The sequence below is a fragment of the Enhydra lutris genome, unplaced genomic scaffold (genome assembly GCF_002288905.1).
Source record: "Enhydra lutris kenyoni isolate GAN:26980312 unplaced genomic scaffold, ASM228890v2 scaffoldscaffold19, whole genome shotgun sequence".
Taxonomy (NCBI): Eukaryota; Metazoa; Chordata; class Mammalia; order Carnivora; family Mustelidae; genus Enhydra; species Enhydra lutris.
This window is the reverse complement of record NW_019154103.1, coordinates 36,797,322-36,814,416: the sequence shown is the minus strand read 5'-3', so window position 1 is coordinate 36,814,416 and position 17,095 is coordinate 36,797,322.

The window sequence follows — 17,095 nt, the reverse complement described above, 5'->3', positions numbered from 1 at the left end:
CGGTTTGGGTGTTTGGGAATTACTTTTATATATGCACACTGCATAGTTCATCTATTAGGTAATCCTTTGGACAGAATCTCCTAAACCAGGCAAGGGCTTAGCTTTGTGGGCTATTCATGTCTAGTTTAGTTCCCGATGATGATTTACCTCCTCCTCTGCTAGATGGTTTAGAAAATGTTAACAGGTCCAAGCATGACAGAGACGATGAACCAAATTTCACACTGGGAAAGAAATAGAAAGCAAATAAAAATCCACCATGCTAAATGCTCTCGAGAGGGTCACCTTTCCGATCCAGCTCCTGCTCCCAGAAAATACCCACATCAAAGGCAAATTTGTTTATGACTACGGTCCACTGCTTATCTGCACAATTTATTAGTCACATAAAATATTCTGTAATTTCCTACTACAGTGGATTTGACAGATTTGTTCACATATCTTACATAATACTTGGACAGGCTCTGTCTATTTAAATTTAAATCTACATATATTATTTGCTAAGTTTCTGGGTTGGGCATATACAGGGCACTGTACCTATAGACAGAGAAACAATCTCCATTATCACGTTTCTGGGAAAAGTGTTCTTTTCGTATTTTCTGTGAGTAACCGGAAAAAAAAATGTATCGGTACTTATATTTAGACACACATCAACCTTCATCTTTTACTCTCACCAGTGTAGTGTAAATGAATCTCTCCTTCTTTCTTTTGTACAAACGCATATATTTCTACAGAGAATTCCCTCAGCTAATTCATGACACTTGACATTAATCACGTACACAGATCAACAAAGACTTTGCTTTCATATAGAAACTAATTTAGAACATATTTCTAAATTACTGCTTGTTATTACAGTCAATTTAATTAGCTAGCTAATGACAATATCTGTTCATAAGCAAAATAGTAAAAAATACCAAGTTTAGTAATTAGCCCATATAATTCCTTAACAACTCAATTTTATAATGGAAAAGTGCAGTGCGTTTAGTCAATTTTCTCTAAAAACTCCTCTATATTCAAAATTAGGAATTCCACAGCGTATTCTTCTGACATTTAAAGCTCAAGATGGAGAGGTAGTGTTAGAAAGCGAGGCTCCCTCCTGGATCATATGTGAAATTGCCTGTAAGTCACATTACATTCCAAATCCATTTCCCCTCCAACCATTCGGAGGGTATAACATTTACTCTTTGTCACTAATGTTCTTTTCTGCAAGAGACACCAATATGAATTGTAACACAATGAAACGATTCATCATTGTTGGGCAATTTTAACGATTCCGTAATTATAGAAAACTACGGAAAATCATGTTTCCCCCTTTATCAACTCAGACACTCAGTAGCATTTCAAGGCTAAGACCAGAAAAAAAAAAAAAAGGTGGGGGTGGGTGGATGGGATGGGACAAGAATCCCTATGTTTTTGTTTTAAGATTATCATATTAACGAAAATCTATAAACCAAACATAGATAGCGTCGCAAATGCAAACTGGCATGTGGCGTAACGCGGGGGTGGGGTGGGGGTATGCTCTGCAAAATCCAGCCAGAAAAGCCTGAAAATAGGCTAATTTCATTTCTCCCAGCTGCCTGCCTTTCAATTCTTTATCTCTAGCTATCGGGTTTGAATAAATTTCATCTCCCATACTACAAGTAATGAGGAGGCAATGACTTATGGAAGCACGGAGACCAAGTTAAGACAGAATTAGAATACAATTTTAATGAGACGGAGCTGGGAGAGTGAAAGGGGTACTCATTTGACAGACTTGGCAAAATATCCAATATTATTTCAAATGTTCTTTCCTTTCTCCAAAGAGACTGTCAAATATTAAAATAAAAATTAAAAAAAAAATAGGGCTCTGAAGAATTTGTTAGGGGGGAGACTGTTCGTGTGATTATAAGCTAAAAATGAGTTATGAGAGAAGGAATCTGAGGATAGGGCAAATGTGACTTAGGATGTAAGCGTGTTAAGTATAAATACTCCTGTGAAAACAAACAATATGCTTTGGTTTCTCTGGAAGAAAGAAAAGCACATTAACATTCCGGCAACATGCTTCTCTTTGAAATGAGGTCCAGAAATTGTTGAGGAAATGGAGAGTAGACAAATATTTTCTTTGTTACTACTTACTTGGAAGTCTATAAAATAATGTTATTATATGGCCTGGAAATACACTGAAAATAAGCTGGTGTGAAAACAAGATAAACTCATGCGTGACGTTCTTTTTCAGAGGGTCGATATCCGATGTTGGGTCCAGGAGAAAGAATCCGGGGGAGGTGGTGGGGACTGCCCCCGGGGCTGTGTAAAGGGAAGGCGTCCCTGGCTAGTAAGAAAGGTTTGCACAAAATGAATGCATTTATTTTCACACTTAAGAGAAAAACAACAGTAGCAGCAATAACAAAACAGAGCATTAGGGTATTTGTTCCATGAAAAACTTGGATGCCTCAGAATAACAAAGAGTAGAGGGCTTCACCCCATAAAAAAAGGACACGGAGAGGTTTTCAAGCTTGTTTTCTCACTCACTTTGTGTTAGGGGATGTCCTAGCTCCCTCAGAAACCCTGTGCCTTCTCAGCTTGGGAGTCTGGGTCAAACTGAACCGCTGGGTAAGGGTCCTCATACTCTGCATTTTAAATCCATGCTCCAAACATCCTCCCCAAAGGTAAAAATAGTGTTTTGTTTTGTTTTTTTCCTCCCCCTGCTCTTACTACTCCATACTGTTTCTGTCTTTCTTTTAGTGATGACTTCCTGTCGAGTTTTCTAGTGCATGAAACATCTGTGATTTGTTGCAGACGTTCCTATTTATGCGGACAGCCTCACAGCAGGTGCCACTTACCAAAAAAAAGGCCCCTTGGAGCATGAGCACACTAGCGTTATCCCATGACCCGAGGGTCACGCTGCTGGTGCTGCACAATGTTTAGGAAGGGAAGGCTCCTTCCATCAACAACTGATAAAACAGTGTTTTGTCTGGGAGACGAAACTTTTAATGAAGCGATAAGCTAGTACCTATGTATCTTTAAAAAAGAATATATGGGCTTTCAAAATTATATGTAGATCCCGAATTCTGATTTGCATCCTATAGTAAACAAACGGCAAAAAACCAAACCAAAACAAAACCCGGAGCCATTTTCTAATGCTGATGGATAGTTTTCCTTCCATGCCCCAAGACTCCTGTGCCCCAAATCCACTTCCCTGACTTTGAAGCCTGGGTCTTCTTAAAGCTGTGAGATTTCCTGGTAACAAACAATGCTGAAGAAACTCTGTGGTGAGAAAATACATTTGATAGCCACGGGACCTATAAATGAGTTTGCTTTTCACACCCAATAACAGGAACCGAAGAGGGGTGTGCTCCCTTTCCCCATAAAAGTCCCCATTCTTTAAATAGCGCATTAGGAATTTAGTTAAAGGGATTTCACGTAGCTAATAATTATGGTTTGTGGCTCTCTCCAGCTTTCTCCTTGTTGTTGTTTTCCTCACACTGATTTTATATCATCACCCATTGTCTCTTCTAGCCTAGCTCTCTACAGCGACATTCCACACCTGGCATGTCCTCCTTTTGCAAATCTATTGAAATTTATTGTGCACACCAGATCCAGGAAATCCAAAGGAACTCCAGGGCCATACCAGGAGTTTAAAAACTGCTTCACAAGTAGAGCCAACAAATCACATTTTGGCACCTTAAAGGTGGTCATTTTGGGTGACCTGATTAAATTGGTAGAAAAATTAGGTAATATAAAAGATACAATATATGTTATGCACAAACTAGTATGAAATTGGAAGGTGAATTTCCTTTTCATGGAAGAAGGTGAAAAAATAAATCTTTAATTGTCTAGCATGCTAGACGTTTATTATATGCGTGGGGAGAGGTAATGCTGTCAGCTTATGACCCTTCAAGATTCTTAAAGAACTTCTGATTTTCACAAATAATAGGGTTGTATTCCACAGTCCCACTCCAACCTACCTTCCACCTCTGCCTCCTCTACACACACACCTGGTTCCTAATGAAGGACAATGTTTAGTCTTCAAAATAAGAGAATATAAAACACTCTTGATGTGTCACTCAGCCAGGCGGACTCAATGATAAGGCAAAAATTAATATACTAGATGCCATTTAACTACCTTCAATTTTTAGGACTTTTGTTCACAGAAGGCAGAAGAGGACCTGACACAGAGCTTGGGGCTGGGTGGGTCATGCACACCCTTTGCACACCCAGTGCCCTTGGTTGTAGACACTGATATGGGAAACAAAGGCAGAAGAAAAATTATTCCATTTCCTTACTACCTACAGCCCATTTGCAAGTTCTTGAAATAGGCAGAGTGACCTTCCTCTGGGGACTCAACTGCCTTGATGTTGATACTTTGCTAAGGGCAAAAGGCAATCTTGGCTGACGCCCCAGGATCCTCTGAGTCTACTTTAACTATAAAAATTCCTTTGGAAACTTCCTTTATCTCTATCTCCCAAGATAGGTGTTAGCAATCATACCCCAAGCGTATGGCCCACCGATACACACCTGAAGGGTCTCATGACTAAGGTTTTATGAGATGGTAATAGATGACTTTGTCCCAAAAATAGTTACCTCCTCAAGGTCCTGGAAACCTTGCTTCCAAAATTCCTTAAAGACTTACATTATCCCTCACCACCCCCAACTTAAAAGTATGTAATGGGCCACTCCTCATGACCCCAGTACAGTTCCTTCCACCCACGAGTCCTGTCCTCATGCCTTAATAAAACCACTTTTGCACCAAAGACGTCCCAAGAATTCTTTCTTGGCTGTCAGCTTCGAACCCTAACATCTTTCCTACATCAGATACTATATCCCATCCATTCCTTCTCTACCAACTCCTTCCTCCATTTTGGTTTCTAATTTTTTCCTCAGTGAAACTGTAAGTATACCTCCATCGTGGCAGCTACTCAGCGTACTTACTTCCTGTTAGTGTTTCCCACTAGACAGTTAACTTCTTGAGGGCAGGGACTCGATCTTGTTCATCTGCTTGTATTCAAGGGTTCCTGTATGGATGGCCAGTTGTTAAAAGGATAAAAACTGAGAGAGCAGCTAATGTAGATAGTTGGTTAAGGAGGCAAACTTAGGGGCGCCTGGGTGGCTCAGTCAGTGAAGCGTTTGACTCTTGATTTCAACTCAGGTCATGATCTCAGGTCGTGAGATTAAGGCCTGCATCAGGCTCTGAACTCAGTGGGGAGTCTTCTTGAGATTCTGTCTCTCTCTCTCCCTTGCCTCTCCCCTGGTTGTGCTCTCTCTCTCTAAATAGATAAATAAAATCTTAACAACAACAAAAAGGCAGACTTATTCCAGGGACCATGGACCACAAAGTCCTAGTGTATGTGAATCATTATGTAGCATGTGAGCGGACAGGAAAAGCTAGTTATGCCTCTATTCCTCAATTTTACATGTGACTTTCCAAAATGATGCAACAGAGAGATTGGGTGGGAATGAATCAGACTCTGAGCTGAAGTTCCATTTCTAATGAAAACAGTATTATCTGGGCAGAGTAGGGAAAATTCCTTAATCTCTCAGAATCAACTTCTCCCTTTGGAATTACTGGGATAACAAACAGTACCCACCTAACAGGATTAAATGAATTATCATGTGTGAAGTACCCAGTGCAAGCTCAACGAATCTTATTTTGGCTCTCCTTCACTTTCATCCAAAAGTTCCTTTTCCCTGTTATACATCTGACATTTAGAAACTTAGTGCTATCCTCACTATCTAAGCAATGACAGTGTCAAGAATCAATAAGCCTTGTTTAGGAAGAGTGCTTTTCACGGGTTCCCCAACCACACATCTCATGGTGAGAGGTTTTTCTGACAGGTGATCTCTGATATTCTCTGTGAATCAAAATTATCCAAGGAGTCAAAGGCACTGATCATCTTTTCTTTCTTTTTGTTTTCCTTGATCCCTACGGCAGCTTTACCAACATTTTTTTTTTACATATGTTTCATATAACTTAAAGCTGGCTTTTGACAGGTACATAATACATCCCATCTCTCCCATTTTCCCAGATTCAAAAGAGAATATTTATTCTGAGTATATCTGAAAAGTTAAAAAAAATTAATTGTGGTAAAACCCATAAAACAGGGGTGCCTGGGTGGCTCAGTCGGTTGGGCATCTGACTTTTGATCTCAGCTCAGGTCTTGAGCTCAGGGCTGTGAATTGAGATCCTACACTGGGCTCCACTTAAAAAAAGAAAAAAAAAAAAGAACCATATAACATAAAATTTACCATCTGACCCATTTTAAGTGTATAGTCTGCTGGTAAGTATATTCACATTGTTGTGTAATGGATCCTCAGAACTTTTTCTCCTTGCAAAACTGAAACTCCATACCCATTAAACAGCAACTCTCCATTTCCCTTCTCCTCACACCTCTGATTATGTTATTAATTGTTGGTTTGGGTCTGGTTGCACGTGTGGTGATGTAGAAACATGTATCTGGTAATTATTACAGTTTCATTACGAGTCATTTTTCATTGAAAGAACACCTATGTTCACAAAGATGGTACCAAAAACGCTCACTTCCTGCTACACATAACTTAATAATAATTACACGAATAAATATGGATGTTGAAAGCTCATCCTTATCAGTAAGATGCTAGGTGAGTATGTTTGTGATCCTGGGCTCTGATTTGGTTGAGAATGGATGATGGCATCACGTGTAGGGATGGTTTTCCTGGAAGATGGTGATTCTGTTGGAGACAACCAGATGGCATGCTCTTTAGCTGCGCAAAGTGATTCTTGAGATACTAACTGGATAAGTGAGGTCAAAGCAATTTTTTGGCATCCAATCTACCACCTCTCTTCCTAATTGGGCATATTTAGACTGAGCCTCTGTTAGTATCTGAAAGAGGCTTATTTTCTTTGAATAAGTTACAACTCAGAACACTAACTGTTAACAAGTACCACAGTGAAAGCACACGATTTGAAAAAAAGAAATTAACAACAAGGCAGGAGAATTTTACTTGGAATCCTTGGCTCTTATTATGTATGACCATATTCCAATTCCATTTTCAGACTGATCCGCTCACTGGCCATGTTGGTTTCAACCAGAAATGTAAATTCTAATATCACATCTGCCTAGCATTGCCAATTCTCTATTTCCTAAATGGTCACTATATGTTTTCTTTCGTCTTCATCTCCCGTGTTAAGTAAAACCCTTTTTAAATGTTAAAAATACTATTTTAAAGAGGTTCCATGATGATCTATCTCTGAAAATGATAAAAAAGCGAAGAAATTAAAAAAAAAACAAAGAAATATATTGTATACTGGGAAAGACTATCAATTCTATTATATGAGCATATTTCTCTAAAAAAAAAAAAGAACAACAAACCGACCACTTATAGAGTCTTACTGACACATTTTGTCATGATATGCATAATAAGATGTCTTGAAGTTTAATACTATCCCAGGCTTTAAAAAAGCCACAATAGAAAATAGGATTCACTGTTGCATTTCTTAAAGTCAGTTCATTCTGACAAGCTGAGGTCACCGGGGTTCAAACCCCCAAATGCCCCATCCTTTAGGAGGCTGGGACCTTATTAGGATTTTTGTCAAGAAGGGCTTGTAAATGATGCGGTCTCCCTCCAAGGAGGGAAATGAAAGGTGGACTCCCCCGTGCTCTGTGAAAGGCAGGATCTATCCTCCACAGAGTCCGTGGAAGACCCAAAGCCAGTCCCTTCGCGGTGTGAACTCCTGATTCAAGCGCCACCTGTGATCCAGGGTTTCAAAGAGACCTTGGAAATGGCAAAGCCAGACCCTGCACTCAGAACTGACACAACCAAACCGAGGAGAGAAGCAGCAACCGCTCTTCTTTTGGGGATGCTCATCCCAGGGAATGTCATTGACAAAAATGAAAAGAGTGGGGATGGGAGGGGGTAAAGGAGGCTTTGGTGTGCTCTGACCCACAGACTTGAAATCGAATGATCATGCCACAGAAAGAGGGGTTTTCTTGACCCACCACATGGAAGACAAAGAACTGGTCATTATGGAGAAAATAAATCACTGGAAAATGTTTCTTTCTGAAGTTAGCCTTGTCAATATCACTGGATTTTATTGGGCTTATATTATTCATTAGAAGATCTGCACAGCATTCCTTAGCCTGGTAGGTGGAAGGAGATTGCAGAGACCTTAAATCACCCACCAACCATCACCCTGTAGCCCCAAGTTAGAGTTCAAAGGCCTTTATCAACTAACCAGGAATGAGAGGCAGTCTTTTCTCCCCTGGGAGCATCACTTGTTTCTTTATATTTCTTAGTTTCTAAAGGCTCTGAAACACTTTTTCTTCTCTTCTGTTAAGCCCAGCCATGAAGAAAAATGGGTCTCAGGCAGCTTTGTTGTTTTGTTTTGCAGCAAAACTGTTAATAAGTCCATGGGTGTCTCTTCGAGACTTTCACTTGAGGTGGAACCCAGCATCCTGAGTGAGCCTCTCCGAGCTGAGCTCCCTGATGGCGCCTGAGTTGGATCCTTGAAAATCACAGACGCCATCATGGTTGACCATGAGAGTGACATTGGATCATGCACAGGTTTGCCGTGTCCAGGGGCACTAGACCGGCGTTAGGAAGAGTGTCGCACATCATCGATAGAACAGTGTGCTCCATCTCTGCCAGGGGACCACGCGGAGGGCGGCGCGTTACCCTCTGCTGTCAAGTGCAGTCATGAAGAGAAGGCTTCTGGTGGGCTCCAAGACAAGGTAGGGAAGACCTCGCTGAAATGCAGACCCAGCTGCATTCGGAAATCTGTCCTGTTACACTGAGTGCTCTCTGGACATTCCTTTTAACCTCCAAGTTACCTCCCTGGATTCTGGTCAGTCAGACAGTATTTACTTAGTCACATAGGCTCACGAGATAAATTTCCAAACACTCAGTTGTTTAAATAAAGACAAATAGCAAAGCTGGTGATGTTATAATCGGCGACCTGTCTTTGGGACAATTTTGAATGAGGCAGCATATCACAAACAGTCCATTGACGCTGGTTGATACTATGTTTTAACATCCGGAAGTTTCTACGGTGAATAGATTAATGCACGTTTTTGCAGACCCGCATAGGAGTCCTTTTATTATTATTATTATTATTACCATTATTATTAATTAAGTAATTATTTTTTTAATGCCACAAACCTTACAGAAAGCTGGGATGTCATCATGTGCATCCCTGCCTCTGAGCCTCGGATGATTCTAGTCATCTAGGAAAGATAGGGCTCTGCCCTCTTGCTTCTGATTTGCTGGCAATAGACCAGCTAACAGTATATCCACTCAACTGAAGATGGAGTGCTAATCTAGAGGGACTCGAAATGGCTCTGTCATTTTCTAGATGACAGCTCCTATTTTCCACTGGTTTCTGGCACATGTGCTATCATCCATCTATGTCAAGAAGACACTTGCTTATCTGGGTGCTAGAAATGCTTTTGTTAAAAACACGTAACTGCAGTTCATCAGTCTTGTGAGCAAGTTGTTGATTTTGCTAAACTAAGTTTAAACTCTGCTGTGGCTTTGCAAGATGACATCTATTTTTATTAGATATTGTCACGATTATTTATAGTGTCTTAGAAGCAAAGGAGGGTTTACAAAAAGGCAAGTTAATCAGCCAGTTGAGCGGTGTAACACAAAACTTTCAGGATGATGGTTACTCATATTAATGCCATTCTTCATTTTTTGGCAATTCTAAATTAAGAAATTACTTACTAAGGAAAGAGAGAAGTTAAATTGGGAGTATAAAGAAATAAAATTTAATGTAAATAATGTATGTTTCACAACAACAAATGCTGATAAGCATTTTAAAAAATTGCATTATATAAAACCAGTCATGTAACTCTAAGGCACGACATACTATCGAATACCACAGAAGAGCATCAGAAAATGTCCTTAATTAACTTGTAGAAATAACATTTTTATTTAAACTGGAAAATAATTATTTTGCTGATATGCTTTTGGTTTTGACCAGTCTGCTCATGTTCTTCTGGGTCAGTACTGACTTGACCAGTCAGACTTTGTGTAAACTACTGTGTCCAACTGGTCCAAACCAGCCCTAACCTTCCAAAAAGCTTCTGACGAGTTCACATCCTGCACAACCAGGGAACATGGGTTCACACCCTTCCATCAGACATTAACTCACAGCCAGTAAGGTTGTGAACAGTGTCCCAGGCAAGGACACATACACCAAGTTTCCAGGATGGCACCCGGAAGGCAAAGTCAAGTGCTATTTCTGGTGGGCCTTTCTCATACCTGCCAGTCTGAGTGACATCCTTTCTCTTCTCTCTCCTCCCTTCATGCAAACACAGACCCATGGATCTTCCCACCAGCTGCCATGTGGCGTTATTGATGGGCATGGATGAAGGAGCCAGGGAGAGCCGAGGGATGTCCACATCCCTGTCCTCTCAGCCTTCTAAGATTGAGTGACAGTGACGATCACCGGAGAAAGGATGTAAGAGCTGTTGGCTGATGTGCTGTCCCTCAGTCAGACTGAAGAAATGGACCCTGAGGAGAAGATAGGGGCCTGATCACAGTTACTACTGGGGGGAAAGCTGAAGTAACATTAGTTGTGTACGTAAAATCAGAGAGGGGATCACAATGACTAAACAAAGTGAGTAGGCACCACTGGAAACAGAAGTGCTGCATTTCCTGAAAGGAAAAAGAATGCCAAAAAATGAAAAGAGAGAATATGGAAAAATCTTGGATTTATTTTCTTTTTGGGCAAAACAGAAGCATGGTGGAAACAGATTGGTCCATCTAAAAGGCAATGGTATAAATTTTATGACAAGGAATTGTATTTCCAAAAAGAAAAAGAAGTAGACTTTGATAAAGAGCTTCCAATTAATTATATTAACATCTGCATAGCGGTAAATTAAGGAGGAAAGAACGGTTTGATACTAAGGTAACTTATTTATTCTTTGAAAAAAACGCATTTCATTTTTTTAAAAACCAAATTTTATGCTGATATTTTGGAACTTATGAGCACATATACACATAAGTACTTTTTAAAAATATCAAGTGCTGGGGCACCTGGGTGGCTCAGTGGGTTAAAGCCTCTGCCTTCTGCTCAGGTCATGATCCCAGAGTCCTGGGATCGAGACCTGCATCAGGCTCTCTCCTCCTCTCTCTCTGCCTACTTGTGACATCTGTCAAATAAATAAATGAAATCTTAAAAAAAAAAAAAATCAAGTGCCTCTTTTTCTCCCTGGATCTCTAATTCCTTTAAAAATGGATGAAGTAGGGGTTCCTAGCTGGCTCAGTTGGTAGAACATGTGGCTGATGACAGAGTTATGAGTTCAAGCCTCACATTGGGTGTGGAACTTACCTACAAAAAATGGATGAGGGGCACTTGGGGGGCTCAGTCGGTGATTTCTGCTCAGGTCATGACCTCATGGGTCTTGGGATCGAGCCCTGTGTTGGGCTCCACACTCAGTGGGAAGTGTGCTTGGGATTCTCTCTCTCCCTCTCCCTTTGCCCCTCCCAGCAACTGTGTGTGTGTGTGCGTGTGTGTCTGTGAACTTGTGTTCTCTCTCTCTTTAAAATAAATAAATAAATCTTTTAAAAAATGGATGAAAAGTAGAACAAAACCAAGTAAGTGTATATGAACTTTTGCTCCGCTAATTTGAATAATACCTTTAAACAACAAGTGCTTTGTAGATTTATACCAATCTTATTTGCCTATTCCCCCCACCCCATGTCATTTCTTCAGCTACCTTACTTATTGGTAAAAAACTAAATGTCTGTGAAATTTTGACAGGTATACCTTAGATCTGAAGAATGGCAGAGGTCAATACCTTCAATTAAAAAACCAACTTGCAATATAAATCCTTACAAGGGAACAACAGCAATGTCTAAACTACACAACAGTAACATGTTAGGCGCAGAAAGAACTTTACACTCTTCAGATGAGGACTAATACCTAGAATATGCCAGAAGCGTTAGCAGCAGTATTACAACTGTATTCTGAGAGAACAGGATCAGAAGAAATGCTATTAATCTGAGGGGAGAAAAGATTTGGGGAAATAAATGATCTCCCAACAGTGAGCTCAGAAACACCACTTCCTAAGGCATCTTCAATTTGTTTGTTTTAAGCATCTAGGTCATCCCTAGAGACCAGCTTTTACACGGGGCTTGACACACAGCTACACTCTCCCCTACAAGTAGAGAAGTGTGTTAATCTACATGCACAGAGTGTACAGAGAGCAAGACTCAGAGTTGGAAGGGAGGTTTCGGAGTTTATCGTTCAATCTACAGGAAAATGCAACACAACACAACACAACACAACACAACACAACAAAAAACAATGCCACTCTAGTACAGGCAAGATGATGAGTTCAAAGCAGAGCTGAACCTTTACTGGATCTTCTTATTCTTAGCCATGGCCATATCACCCGGACTGGTTATTTAGAATAACGTTCTTTTCTTATTCAAATTTAAAGAAGATCTTATCAAGCAAAATAGAGTGCCTTACAAAGTCGATTAGTTCATACTTAGAATAATACGTGGTGTCATTTGAAAAACAGAAATATGAATTAATGACAAAGCAGTAAGAAAGCATTTTGATCGTGACATTCATGTAAACTACACGTTGAAGCCGTGCTACCTAGAAATGTGAAGGACTGGGGAAAAGAATGAGTGGGGCCCAGATAAAGATGAGATGGGAGGGGGGATGAATACCACTTGTTTTCATTACTTTGAGTTCTAGTGTATCAAATAGAATGTATCAAATAGATACAGCAAACTAACCAAGTATCTTTGAATATCAATGTCATTTGCCAGCCACGTGCCTAACAAGTGCTTTGAAGTCTAATTTTCCTCTCCATAAGCTGGAGCCGTTTGGACCTGCCAGAGCTGGGGTGATGATCCCATTCCTGGTGACCTGGCCCAGCCTGGGACCTGCAGCCAGCACCTCCCAGACTTAGTGGCTCTGTCGCTGTGTTCCGGTTTATCCCAGAAGGACCGCCCAGCCACTGATGTCAGGACATTAATCTCAGAACACTGTTTGCTTTAGGAAAAGCCCACGTTCCCCTTGTCATATCATCGCAGAAGTCGGCAGGAGGGGAGTCACCTCAGTACTAAAGAACTGTACCAGTTATACTCCTTGAGCTCATCTGCCCCGTGATTTTATTTGATTGCGTTCTGATTCCTTTCTCATCAGATGGGGGTGTCCTAGTTGGGATGTATTTTCGTCTGTTTCCTTTTGTCCTGTGTCTTCTCTCCATATCCGGTAGGCACCGAGTGCCCATTACGCAGCTGGGAATTTACAGCCGCTCTTCCCAGATGACCTAAATCAGGACTGCAGCAAGTAACCGAGAGGGATGCCGGGTCAGCTGGGATTGTTTCATGAGGATGAGTTCTTCAGATTTTAAAGGTTCATGGTTTGGAGACAGTATTGTTTAGTCTAAGTTTCTCCCTTAGGTGATTTTGTTTCTAGCCAACACCGGGTATTTAATTGCCTTTCGGTACATAGCGGCTAGTATTTTAATTATTACTACTTTTTCAGCAATGCTTTTGTTCCCCTTGCAGTTAAGCCTGTCTGGCGCAGCTGCCCCCCACCCCCCACCCCCGATCTAAAGAAAATTCTGATCCCACTACCTCTGCTGCATACTGCCAGGCTTCTCTTCTCTCCACACATGCAAGGTTCTGCCACAGTGGCTACTCATTCCTTTCTGTGCTATTCTTTGCACATTATTTACTTTGTATATTTTCCCCCCTCTTTTGTACATGCCTATGTGCCTGGGCATGGAAAACTTTCTCCAGGCACTTACGCAGCCTGATTCTCACCCTGGCTGAAGACCAAGCATCCTTCCCAAGCGGTGTGATTATAATATGCTGTTCTGAATCACCATCAGGCCCGCTGTGAGCTGCACACTTCATTGTTATCCCCAATTTACTGTCATCAAATGCCCGACTGACCAAACTCACCACTTTACAAAAAGTTACTCCTTGTATCTACTTACTAAGTTATAGGTGATCCCCATGGAAAATAATAATTTTAACAGTTTTTTACGATTTCCATGAAATTACATTTGACTGTTGGAAAGTTCTCGTCCTGTTTAGTTTGATCTTGGTGGTGAACAGTTTAATATGGTCAGGAAAAGCTTATTAATGTCCGGATTTTTCTGTAATTTTGCTCTATGGTTTTTGGATACGCACATGTTTAGTGTGTCTTAAATTACCAGTATTGCGCATATCTTGATGTCAAGGATTTTATAAACAATCAAGTAGATTTCATTAAAACATATACAATAGGGTCCACTGCTTTTTGTCCCATTCAGAGTTCACACAGATATTTTTATCTACTCAAATACATTTTGGGTATGCTTCAAAAATATGAGAAATCTCAACCCTGGAAATGGGAACCAGAAACAGAACTGATACTGAACTTTGAAGGACTAACATATTTGTTGCATAATCAACTGGGTAGAATGAGTACAGTGAAGTAGAGGCTTCAACTCAACCTAACATGAAATAGAAAGCCAAACTTCAAAAAAACAGAGCCTTAAAAACTGTTGAAATTTCCCAAGTAACTTTGCTATATACTGTAAGTACAGAAAACAAGTACTTAGGGAATTTGTTGTTTGGCTAATTTTTTTCCTTTGGCTGACAAGCTTTCAGCAAACTGGCCTTGAGTAAATAGATTTTTGGTAAGCTGGTTTCTGAAAAAGAAGCTTTTGGTAGCTGAGTGAACTTGAAAAATTTGACAAATTGGGCATGTGGTCTAATTGGCTTTCAGAAATGGATTTTCAGGGAATCAGGTTCTCCCACAATTCCCCAGAAACAAAAGACGAATCACACAAGAACAAGATGGCACATGGTAATACCAATTAGGTGTCCACTAAGACATCACTGTATTTTTTTTTTTTTTAATCTCGGCTCAAGGAGTTGTGACTATAGGCTGAATCTGAAGACGAAAGCATTAAGTACTCCATCCTCGGAATTTAAAGAACTACCAGCAACTGTGCCCATTAGAAAGCATAACAAATCAGAACCAGTCCTACCACAGTTCTCCAATATCCCCTCTTAACCTCCCACATGCCCAGGCTGAGATGCGTGTCAGTTGTGATGCCTTTTGGGGAAGTGCAATGTTGTCACAGAAAGGTTGTTCCCTCTCCAGATCCAATGGACAGAGGAACAGACCTCAAGAGAATTACTTGTAAAGATTGGCGCTGTACACAGGGAAGGATGGCTGGTATTTATGCCCTTTTTGGATGTATTCTTGGCTATTGAACTAGCTGACCAAAACCTGCATTACTTGATCTAAAGAAGAGAGAATAAGGGGTGCCTGTGTAGCTTGGTTGGTTGAGTGTCAGGTCATGATTTCAGGGTCTTGAGATAAGGCTTCATATTGGGCTCCTCAGTGGCGAGCCTGCTTCTCCCTCTCCCCCTCCTTTGCCCCTCCCCACCACTAGTATTCTCTCTCTCTCTCAAATAAACAAATAAAATCTTAAAAAAAAAAAAAAAGAAGAGAGAATTGAAGACAGACAGTGTGGTAGAGAGCTGCAGGGAGGATAGAGGCTAAGATGGGTCTGTAGGTTTTCCATTCCTGAGGTAAGAGAAATAGGTTCTGCACATGCCAGCAGGTCCTGGAGTCAGCTGTGTTGTAAAGATGAGACCAGAGATGCCATCCTGGTGGGGTTACTGACACACAGGAGCAAAGATGCAGACATATGGCAGAGATGGAATAAGGCAGCCCTCCCTGGGACCCACTAGGGAGACAGGCTGCATCTCACAGTGGACCACTAGTGCCTAGTGTTGGGCTCACAATTCTTTCTCCCTGAATCCACACAAAAGAGCAGTTGCAGCTCATCAAGGAGACGACTGCAGTCCTGCCTGGCTTAGCAAGGGGACGCTTGTGCCTTTCCCTCTTCCTCCTTCCCGTCTCAGCAGACTGGATGAATCTGTGAACTAAAGGAAGACCTTGATGCCTTCACATCTGCCACCCCTTCTTCAAACTGCAGGAAGCACAGGTTCCGGGTAACAGTGAAGATAACGGGGTGACCATTTCTGCATGGAGTCTGAGATTGGAATTGTTCTTTTTTTCAAGATTTTATTTATTTATTTTAGAGAGTGAGCGAGCATGTGTATGAGTTTGGGGACTGGCAGAGGGGGAGGGAGAAGGACAAGGAGACTCTGGCTGAGCGTGGAGCCCCACAGAGGGCTCGATCTCAGGACCTCAGATCATGACCTGAGCCAAAATCAAGAGTCAGGCACTAAACTGAGTAAGTCATCCAGGCACTCCTGAGATCAGAGTTTTAAGAATAAACAGACCTGAACCTTACATAGAATATGACACCATTTTTTTTTTTTTAAAGATTTCATTATTTTAGTGAGAGACAGAGAGTGAGAAAGAGAGAGCACACATGAGCAAGAGGGTGGAGGTACAGACAATCCCAAGCAAATTCCCCGCTGAGTGTGGAGCCTGATCCAGGGCTCAATCCCATGACTCTGGGATTGTGACCTGAGCTGAAACCAAGAGTTGGACTTTCTGTGGACTGAGCCACCCACGTTCTCCAAAAGGACACTCTTTTTTGTGACTAAAATTCAGCAGAGTTCTAGGAACCTGGTTTAGAAAGGAGCTTTTCAATATAGCTCAGCTGGGGGCAGTTACCAGAATATCATAAAACCATTTTAGGTTTAAACTTCTGTGAGTTGGACTCCCCAAAAGTCAGAGTGTGAAAGTCCATGGAATGAGTCAGCTAAAAACTGGTGGAACCAGAACTGACGTGTTTTCAAGGGGATGGAGAAGACAGATGGGGTTCAGAAGAAATTTAGGGGAAAGGGTTTTGCAAGATTTGGCAAGAGTAGATAGGGAAAACAAGAGCAGAGGGTAATGTGTAGGTTTCTGGTTTGGATGTCTTGTGTTGAAATTAACGGAGGGACTGGAAACACAGGTGGAACAGAGGAAAAATTCAGGACTGGAGTTTGCAGTGCATGTGGAGAATCCTGAAGGAGATAACAAAGGAGAGAGAGTGAATGAGGAATTTTTCTCCCTTTCTATACTTAATAAGTGTGTGTGTGTGTGTGTGTGTGTGTGTGTATGGGTATATATTTGTGTATATGCACACACATGTACATATTTTACATATACAAAACAATGTGATTATTTAAAAATCACAAAGTACAAAGTGGGTATGCA